Source organism: Peromyscus californicus, unplaced genomic scaffold, assembly GCF_007827085.1.
Source record: "Peromyscus californicus insignis strain IS unplaced genomic scaffold, ASM782708v3 Scaffold_1__1_contigs__length_55948999, whole genome shotgun sequence".
Lineage (NCBI taxonomy): Eukaryota > Metazoa > Chordata > Mammalia > Rodentia > Cricetidae > Peromyscus > Peromyscus californicus.
The window spans coordinates 41,113,596-41,124,366 of record NW_026294492.1 but is presented as its reverse complement, the minus strand read 5'-3'; the positions used below and the strand labels follow the sequence as shown (position 1 = coordinate 41,124,366).

Here is a 10,771-nt window from a genome sequence, read left to right as displayed (position 1 = left end):
CAGTTTTACATCAAGGTATCTTTCTGAAACTTTTGTTTGTTAGTAACAGTATTTACAAATCCTGCGCTTTTCTCACTAGATAATAGTTGGTAGACTATCCTATATCTGAAATTGACACTCATGGTAACACAGTTAATTTCTTAGTTTTCGTGGCGTTTGCTAATACAAGCCAACAACAGTGTATTGTATTTCTGTACTTGATCCAGTCGAGGTTAGATACAAACATAGTCTTTTCAACACCAGAACTCTAGTTAGGAACAAAGTCGAATCTATCAAAACTGGGTTGTACAGATCTCATTGGGATGTTGAAAATCAATATTTGGATAAAATAAGAGCAGTGATCATTCTCATTCTCAGATAATTTGGGAGAATACTTAGTCTCTCTTCGGGAAACATCACCACGACAATGGCGAGCACTTGTCTAATTTTGTTTGTTAGTTTCATGCCAGTTTCAGTAAACTGTGAAAATCATTTAAGAGTTATATTCATTATTTTTCTTAATGAAAGGCTCACAAATATAACAGGCACAAAGTTGTTTCTGCTAGAGAAGCACATCTTTGGGAATTAATGTGTGGGTTCACATTCCTAATTTATTTCCTTGGGTATTTCATACCTCGTGTTTTCCAAACTTTAGCATGGCTATTATTAGAGACAGAAGGAGTAATGTAAGGTGTGTCCTTAGAGGGCATTTTCAACATACCGGGCAGAATGTGAGCAAATGCCTCATGACTGCTCAGTGGACTCACATCACTGAGACGGACATATTGTCTGCCTCACACAAACACTCCCACCAGCCTCTCCTATGACTATTCATAGAATACACAGACTGCAACAATGTCATTTGTTTCCAAGAAGCAAATGACTCTCCCTGGGCTTTTGAAGTCATATTTGAAATTCTTTCTTTTTTTTTTTCTCCCTTGGTCTGTTTTAAATTTCCCATGTCTCAAATTTCATGAGTTATTGTCTTATTTATTCCCTGTGCAGTAATTTTGCATACCATAATACAGTTTTAAAAATACTGCAAGTATTTACTTAAACAGAAACTACAACATTGTTTTTAAAATTGTTTTGACTGTAACTTTCTTCAAGAATGTTACTCAAGCTATCATCATCCTATTTCTTCTTTCAGAGAAAAAGGCCATGAGATGACTTGACCGTATACAGTCAAGATTTCTGATTTTGACACTTACTTTTCTATCAGATTTTTCTATTTTAGCCTCTTCATTTCTGGGTGCCTAATCATAACTTTTGGTTCAAGTATTTAAAATAGTCTAAAAAATATTTGGTAAACACCTTTGTATATGATTTCCCGTTAACTAAACCACCAGTATATATTTGTTACATACTCCCCAGTAGACTACTTAAAAGAAAGCACAAAAATGGATTTACTAGTCTATAAAAAGATTAGATAAAAATCTCTGTATTAGTTAAAACTCCAAATGCTAGAGTTTATTCCACACTAAATTATAGTTTTTAGTACTCCTTCTGTGAGTTTAGTGCCCTTAACATATTTATTTTGTTTCATTTTTCCATTCAAAGTTCCCTAAGGAAAGATGATTTTCTGTAAGACATGCTGCAAAAGATAGGCAGGGCATCTCTGAGCATCCTGGGCTAGCCTTGAACTTTTGAATCTGTTGCCTTAAGCAACTTATCAACTAGCATTGCAAGGATGCTTTGTCATGTCCAGGTTATGATGCAATTTTAACTCTTGTCACGTTAATTGAATTTGACCCAGTGTGTGTATCCAGATATATTATGATTTAAAGTATAGATTTCCTGGAGTATCCGAGGTCTTGGATAGATTATTTTCCACCACATTTTAAAGACATCAAAATGGAATAATTCCACCTTTTTTCAAAGGGAGTCCCTTTTGGGAATTGTTAATGATACCCACTGTTGGTTTCTTCCCATCAAAACATCTTCTCGGACAACTTGCATCCTCTTGGTTTTATCCAAGTATATCAGAGTGTTGTCTGCTTTTATACTAGGGGCATTTATTTTGGAAGGTCCTCTTATGCAGTTATTATAGTGATTTGATTAAACTTCCTTATTCAGGTAAATAAGTGTTCATGTTTCAATTATTATTGAAATAAGAATTTCAGCAAAGTTGCCAACACCTGTTTTGTAGTTTATGGATACCATGATTAACTGTTGAAACATTCTACCTTAATTTTAAATGTGTGTTCAAAAGCCTAAACTTTTTGACTGGTAAATAATGAGCCATTGGGTCTAGCTAATAATGTCTATATATTAGGATGTCACAGCAGACCAGCAAAGATAGTACATACTGTCACATTCAGGATGATAAATTCTATAAAACTCTGCTGAATAAAAATGAGTCCTTTTGTGCTCCCTGCAAGGTTGCTATAGTTACTGACTGTTGCTTTGTGGGAATTTCACTTTTCTTTGTAATATGAGATACCAAACCTTAAGTCTCATATTATAGCATTCTTAGATCTCTCCTTTGAAAATAACCTCCCTGTAAGAGACTCTCTATTATTCTTCCAGGCTTTTTCTTTCTTCCACGAGTAAGTTATTTTGGACAAAGCAGAGAACAAAATCATTAAGCATATGCCCCTCTTCAGTAGACACAGGGCAGAATATGGATGCTGCCCCCACTGCTGTTTTTCAATTAATAGGAAATAAGATGGTATCATACTTCTGAAAAGGCAATGTGTTCTCAACTGGGAAACTCTATTTAACAATTGTTATTGTTGCCATGGCTTTCCAGCTGTTACTGCTGCTAAGCGTCAGGATGTGTGTGGTATACCTGGGAACATGGAGTTTTAAACTGTCACAGTTTGAAGTTTCCATGAGTTGTTACTACATTTTGCTGAGAGAGACTGTGGCTTGGGAAACATAGGTCAGATTCACTTTCTACAAAGCACAGTGCTATTTTTGAGGCCTAAAGCATGAATACATATTCTCCGGTCTCTAGTGTTTTTATTTTCATGTATGGGGTGATATAGGAAAGGTAATCTCAACATTCAATGTATTTGTGGTTCATTTGAAAAACTCCTTAAATATGTATCTTCTCTGAATTCCTAAGCAAATGATAGGTAACCTTATGAAAATATTCATTTTTATAGTATTATTCCCTCATTTGGATATTGTATTATTATTGTTCTCTAGAGGAAGAGAAATGTATGTGTGTATATACATGTACCTATATACATTATATTTTTAAAGGGAAAATGTAAGGTTGACTTATAGGATATAATCATAATAGTCCGTGAACAGTTGTCTCTGTTCATGATGCTGGGTACCCCAGTAGTCCCAAAATGGCGTGTGTGGGGCCATCCCACCCCCCCTTTTCCCCAGAGTACTCTTGAGTAGGAGCAGCAGGAAATATTAGATGGACGTAAAGAGGGGAGAGAAACAGATAGAAAATACAGGATAGACACGGGAGGGCCTGGATCCTCATCCATCGGGCCCTGACTGTCTCTGCCAAAGGGTTTTTAAAGGAATGCCAAGGTGTGGAACAAAAGACCTCTCCCTAGCACAGCCAGCTGCAGACCATCTCAGACACCTGGTACTCAGGTCCGTGGTCTAATCACCCTCTTTATGCAGACCTGCTGGGTAAAGCCACGAGGAAACCTAAATGGGCTCCAACAATGGTGGGCGATTCCTGGAGAGCCACAAGTCTTCAGCCCATCTCAGAATCCCCGAGAAGCTGGTTCTAATTTCAGCTGAAAATCAACCCCAATAATAACAAGGTAGATGAACTTGTTAGCAAGAGTGAAGCCCGAGAGAGCCAAAAAGGAAAAGGTTGTTTTCTTCCCTCTTTTTATATGAGCTGCTACCAGAAAGTGCTGCCCACATTTAGGGTGGGTCTGCCCACTTAGTTAATGCAACCAACCCCAGAGACATGCCAACAGGCCAGCCTGGTGTAGGCAGTCCCCACCAAGGCTCTTTTCCCAGGTGACTGTAGACTGTGCCAGTTGACTGTTAAACCTAACCATCTCGGGTGTCTACATCACAAAAATTCCTTTCTAGTGCAACTGTTTCATCATCTAGATTAGATACCTCATTAATTCTGACAGCTCCCATACATCTTAAGTAAAAGTATTTTACCAATAATACCCTAAACAGTGGGCTAACAGGTTATGATGTCTGCACATGAAAAAAGTATGGCTGAAAGTTTTCAATAACGAGTGTATATTGAGTAAATATCTGTATTATCTTATTACATGTTATGAAGCAGACTATTTTAAAAAGATGTGTATTTCACAGGCAAGGGACTGAGGTCAAGAGGGGTAGGATGGCTTGCTCAGAATCAATAATAGTTAGATGTTGAGACTAAAACAATATGATTGTAATGGATAAAGAAAAAAAACTTGCTATATTACCTAGACAGTGTGTCAGAATAAGTAGAAATGAATAAGTATACAGATAGCATAGACACTGTGACAATATACCAAACTGATTTGTGAATGCGATAAGTAAAATGCGAAGTGAAGATTGGGATCAGCCAAATGGAGCTCTAAGCTTTTACTACTGCCCCTTCACTGACATGAAACATGAAATTTCTCAACTCAATTCATCAGCTCTCCACAAAGGTCAGAAATGTATAGCAATAGCATCAAATGTCAATTGGGAATCTTATAGGGATTAACATTAAAAAATCAGCACAATACACATTAATAGAATGAATAAAAACATACATATACATTCAAAAGAGGCATGTGGTAAAATTTAACAACCTTTGAAGAAGGAAAAGGAAAAGTTCATAGAGGGAGGGAGTGGAAATGGAAATGGAAACATTTTCAAAACAGCAAATTTATGATATTCAGTGGTAAAATCTGATGCTTTTCATCTAAGATAAGGATCCCAAGACTGCTAGCTTTCTCTGTTGCTATTCAACACTGTGGAAATTCTATCCCGATAAATTAGACACAGAAAATAGAAACAATCCTTTGAAGTGAAAAGAGTAAGCATCTCTCTTCATAGATACTATGGTCATAAAAATATAAAATTAAGAGCCTACACAGGGAAGTTCCCAAAACCGATCACATCATGAAAACTGCACATGATGATTGATGTCAAAGCACAAAACCCAGTTGTTTCATACCCCTGCAGTGAGCAGTCAGAAAACGAAATAATGAAATGTTCCCATTAGATTAGCATCTGAAAGAATTTATACAAAGCAGAGTTATTTTCCTGATTACATAAAGAATGTATGTAAGTTTTATTTGATAATAATATTATTAAAGAAAATATATCCCAGTTATGCTTAGGTGAACTTTTTGAATAGACCTGCTAATAGCTAATATGTGAAAAGTTACCAGGTATCATCAGTTATTAGGGAAATGTTAACTCCAAACAACATGGCAAAGAAACAGTTTAGAGAAGATGATATGAATTATCTAGAATAAGCAAATCTACATAGGACACTAGACAGACCTTTACCAGGAGCTGAATGTGTAGGATAGCGGTAATGAAGAATTGCTTCTTCATTATTACAGTTTCTGTTGGAGGGGATTAAGGTTTTGGAATTAGATTGTGTCCTGTCTGGAGAATGACTGTGACAGCTGAACTTTTAGTTTTGTGTGAGTGTAAGCTTGAAGCAAACGTAAAAGGACAAATAGCAAGTAGCAGAGAGACAGAAGAACATCATCCAATCGGGAGCTTACAACATCTAACAGAAATAAGAGTGGAAGTCCTGGGGAAACAGCAAACAAGCTCCCAGCAGAGCCCTTGGCAGAGAGAGAGCTTTCTCTCCACCAGAGCTTTAAGCATTTTATACCACAGGATAAACAGTAGCAACCTTCCTTGGAAATGGCTTACCTCCTTGCTGTTCCAGAGGATACAATGTTTTCAGCCCTTTATCACCTTGCTGTTTGTCTTTTCTTCAGGCCCAGAGACAAGGAATTTTGAGGATTTAACATTGTTGTCACACTCAAACAGGTTTGAGTCAGGAACAAGGAGGGGACCAGTCTCCTGTGCTCTGAGTCCACTCTCAAAAGGGACAAAGAAGACATGAGGATTCATCACTTTCTTTTTTTATTTTATTTTATTTTATAATTTAATTTAATTTTACATATCAGCCACAGATTCCCTTGCTCTCCCCCCTCCCGCCCCACCCCTACCCCGCCTTCCCCCCAGCCCACCCCCCATTCCCATCTCCTCCAGGGCAAAGACTCCCCTGAGAATTGAGTTTTCAACCTGGTAGATTCAGTCCAGGCAGATCCAGTCCCCTCCTCCCAGACTGAGCCAAGTGTCCCTGTATAAGCCCAAGGTTCCAAACAGCCAGCTCATGCACGGAGGACAGGACCTGGTCCCACTGCCTGGATGCCTCCCAAACAGATCAAGCTAATCAACTGTCTCACTTATCCAGAGGGCCTGATCCAGTTGGGGGCTCCTCAGCTATTGGTTCATAGTTCATGTGTTTCCATTCGTTTGGCTATTTGTTCCTGTGTTTTTTCCAACCTTGGTCTCAATTTCTTTTACATTACAGCTGCTGATATTTTTTTCAGTGTTGTGAATCCAGTCAGTGCCACAGAATTGCATCCTTGAAATGGTTAGAATAGTATATTTTGTTTTGTTATTTGAACACAATAACATTTTTTAAAGTAAAATAGGGGCTGAAGAAGTGACTCTGGTTGTTCTTCCCAAGGACCCAGTTCAAATCCTAGCACCCACATGGTGACTTACAACCATCTGTAACTCCAGCTCCAGGAGATCGGAGACCATCTTTCAGCCTCCACAGGCACTGCATGAGTGTCATACACAGACTTACATTCATGCATGGAAAACACCCATTGACATGAAATAAAACATTTTAAAAATTAAGCTAAAATACATAGAACGCAAAATAGGTTGAAAACAGAATTGCATCTTAAGCAAAGTTTCTTTGATACTTAAAGTATTACTCATCTAAAAGTCAGTGTAAAAATGATGTCATTTAAACATTTCAAATTGTGTGAAAATATATAAGGAAAATGAAAGCTGTTTTTCTTTCTGGATCCCATTATAGACTTGGTCTCAGAATTCTCTCCTGTTACCTTTCAGGATTACTCACTGAAAATGAAATACTCCCTTAAACACATGCAGTTTTTTTCTAACCAAATGAGCCTACCCAACATATATTTCTGAGACATGCTTTTTTTTATCTTGATCATATCTCAAAGATGCCTTTGAATGATTGCTTACAGATACATTGCTTTTAATCCTTACAAGAGAGTCAGTCATCTGTGTAGACTAATGTAAGAGGCTCACAACGGAAATCCTACTTTTTCCTGTGTGTGGAAGAATTGTGTGTTTGTGGAAAGTAAGAACATAAACTAATAATGCATCTCAAAACTTTCAGTTCAGTTCCTAATTCACCATCTTCCAAATACAGCTCATTCATCCTTAAAAAGAAACAAACTCAGCCGGGCGGTGGTGGCACATGCCTTTAATCCCAGCACTCGGGTGGCAGAGCCAGGCAGGTTTCTGTGAGTTCAAGGCCAGCCTGATCTATAGCGCAAGATCCAGAACAGGCACCAAAACTACACAGAGAAACCCTGTCTCAGAAAAAAAGAAAAGAAAAGAAAACAGAAACAAATTCACTGATGAGTGAAGGTCCCTGCCACTTTAGGCCTTTTAGAGAATGACCTTCAAGCTGAAGAAGGTTGCTGAGTTCTGGCTTTGATTTAGCTCCTCAGATAAATACAATATTTGTTATTTGGTTGTCATTATGCTAATGCAACAAACTGAAATGATCCCTAGAAGCTTTGTGTTTTTTTAATAAAAATTTTAAATCATAATTTGTAAAATGTTGAGATAAGCTATTTTAAAAATATTAATGCCTCAAAGCACTCTACTCACCCCAATAACTTACTAAATGCGTCCTAAATTGAGGGAAACCTAAAAGTTTTTTTTAACTCACAGTCAAATATACATTGTGACGGTTCTTTTCCTAAGCAATATTATGTGTTGGATGATCTGTGGGAGGCAGATTTGCTGTATCTTCACACTATGGTGGTTCAACTGTAATATATAGACTTAATAATATCAGTAATGCTAGATATATTAAGAAATTACTGTATATTCTAAAGGAAAATGGTTACTCCAGAAATATTTTGACATCTTTCAAGTAAAAATATAGAATTTTAGTAAGCTAAACATTGATAGTAAGTCAGATTGTTAATTGGCTCTACAAGGAAATATTTTTAATTTAATTTCAGGTTTTTCTGATAAGATACAAAGAAAACAAACAGCTTCTAAAAGAATGGATGATTAGTGAACTGTAGTCATGCATACAGTTACTGGGTGTGCTCCATAGACCACTGTTCACATCACCAATAGCTTTGTTTTCATTAACAACTTGGAGAATTATTGAACGTATGATTTCCCAAGTTTCTTACAGAAAGGAAAGAAAGCCAATTATTTAATAAATAGATCACCAATCTGTAGTTGTTTAAAACTAAATACTGCCTAATGTTTTATTAGAAGATAGTGTTGAAATTGTTTTGCTTACCAAATGAACTCTTTGAAAAAGAAATAGATTTATTTAAAAGAATATTTCTTACATTCATTTCAAGATATAAGTTATGAACCATAAAATTTTAGCATTAAAAATTTTGATTACTAAACATCATTAACTGGTAACATTAGCTAGTGAAGCTTTGATTAACACATTGAGAAAACAACATGAACCACACAATATGCCTTTTCATCACAGATAGGAATCTAAGTTACTTTTCTTGGTTTTTATGTCCTTTAAATTTTGTTTAAATTTTTGATTTTTGTATCTATGTTTGTTCAGAAACTTACTCAGAAACTAATTGTGATTTTACATAATTATTCTTGATCTTTGTATTTATCTGTTTATTTTATTTATTATTTATTTTTATTTGTGTTTGTGTGTGTGCATGAATGTGGAATAATGGCTGCCAAAGAATAAAGAGTAAAGTGGGAAGAAACAGAACAGGAGAAATTAATCAATGTGTGTAAACATATTGATTAGAAAGAGAAATAAATTCTGATGTGTTGTGACAGTTAGGTGGCCATAGTTGAAAACAATGTAATGGGCATCTTAAAATAGCCAAAGGAGGAGACTTTTGAGGTCTTACAATGAGAAGTGAATGTTCCATATGTTGACTAATTACTCTGATTCCATCTTTTAGCAATGTGTTTTGTTTATGTATTGAGAGAAAATTGTACCCCACCAATGTTTATCATTTATGTACACATGGATGTATGTAGTACATTTAATGCTAGTTTTTGTTAGTGCTGCTGCTGAACAATGAGGCCACGCTCTAAACATCATCTTTTCCACTGACTGCGTGAAGACCCACTGCCATACATTCTTCATTTGCTCAGGTGTCTATTACATTAACTGTCTCTATCAGCTACAGTGTTTGAAAATGTGCATTTCTATCTAGTGTATTTCTATTTTCCTATGAGATTACCTTATAGTGTTCTTAATGTCTCTTAATATCAATTTAATACATGGTTAGTGCCTTCTTTTATTCTTGATACTTATGTGAAATTTATGAAATATTTACTTGCTATAGTGATAAAATGATCTTGTTCTGATAATTGGAAAGTGAACACACATAACAAATTGCACGTTTAGTACTTCTATATGGGAGCTAGAGAGATGGCTTTGTGGTCAAAAGGAAATACTGAGCCTGCAAAGGATCCGAGTTCAGCTCCCACCACCCATGTTGGATAACTTAAACTGCCTGGAAATATGGGCCCAGGGTATGTAACAGGTTCTTGTCTCCTTAGGTACCAGCTTGCATGTGAATATGCCCCCAAAAGAAATACTCATGCGTGTACATAATTAAAAGTTGAAAAATTCAAAACAACAACAGCAAAAAACTTCAATGGACTTGCACTTTTGAAAAGACAGACCTCTCCCTCTCTGTACAGTAGTATCAAGTACTGTACATCATCAATCAGCTTTCTCTAGATGTGTGAACCTGTTTCTGGCTTTTCTGTTTTGTTCTACTGATTGTTTTGTTAAACGCATGTAAACATTACAATTCTTAATTATTACAGTTATAGCATAAGGATTAGTATTTGCCTTTCTTTGTAATAAGCCATCTTTGTTTCTAATAATCAATTTATCAACTTCCTATGGTTTTGTTATGGATTTCTTATTAAAATTACATGGACCAGAAGAATTTATGTCTCTACATTAAGTCTTTTTTTTTTAAAGATTTTTAAAAAAGATTTGTTTTTTTACTTTGTATTAATGCTTTGCTCAAATGCAGGTATATGTACCATGTGTGTTTGTTGGATCCCATGGAACTGGGGTTACCGATGGTTGTGAGCCATTATGTGGGTTCTGGGAATTGAACTCTTACACTTGTTGTAAGAACAAGTACTCTTAACCGCTGAATCATCTTTCCAGCCCCTACCTTGAACCTTCTAATACATACCCTTCTATATCATTTTAATTTTTCAACATGACTACCAGAAATCATTGTGCTTTACTATATAGATGTAGAGGTTAAGAGAATTTGTTCGTAAGAATTGAATATTGTGAATTCTTCTTAAATTTCTATTTTTATAATTATTTATTTTTGTGTATATATGTATATGCACACTGACACACATGAGCACACGGAGAAGTCAGAAGACACCTTGTGGAAGTAAGTTCCCTCCTTCAGTCATGTGAGTCCTGGAGTCAAATTCAGGTCATTAGCCTTAGTGCAAGCGTCTTTATCCTCAGAACCATCTCCCTAGCCCTTCAATTCTGAGTTTAATCTCTAGCACCTCAAGGACATTGAATTTTCCATCTGATTCTGGTATAGAGTGCTGAAAAGTTTTCTTCTTA

The 10,771-nt window shown here is 36.1% G+C and overlaps 1 protein-coding gene across 32 annotated transcripts in view; it reads left to right on the top strand.

Moving 5' to 3' along the window:
• Nrxn1 (neurexin 1) overlaps window positions 1–10,771 on the top strand; it is a 1,064,135-nt gene that overhangs the window by 135,584 nt on the left and 917,780 nt on the right. The window lies entirely within an intron of this gene.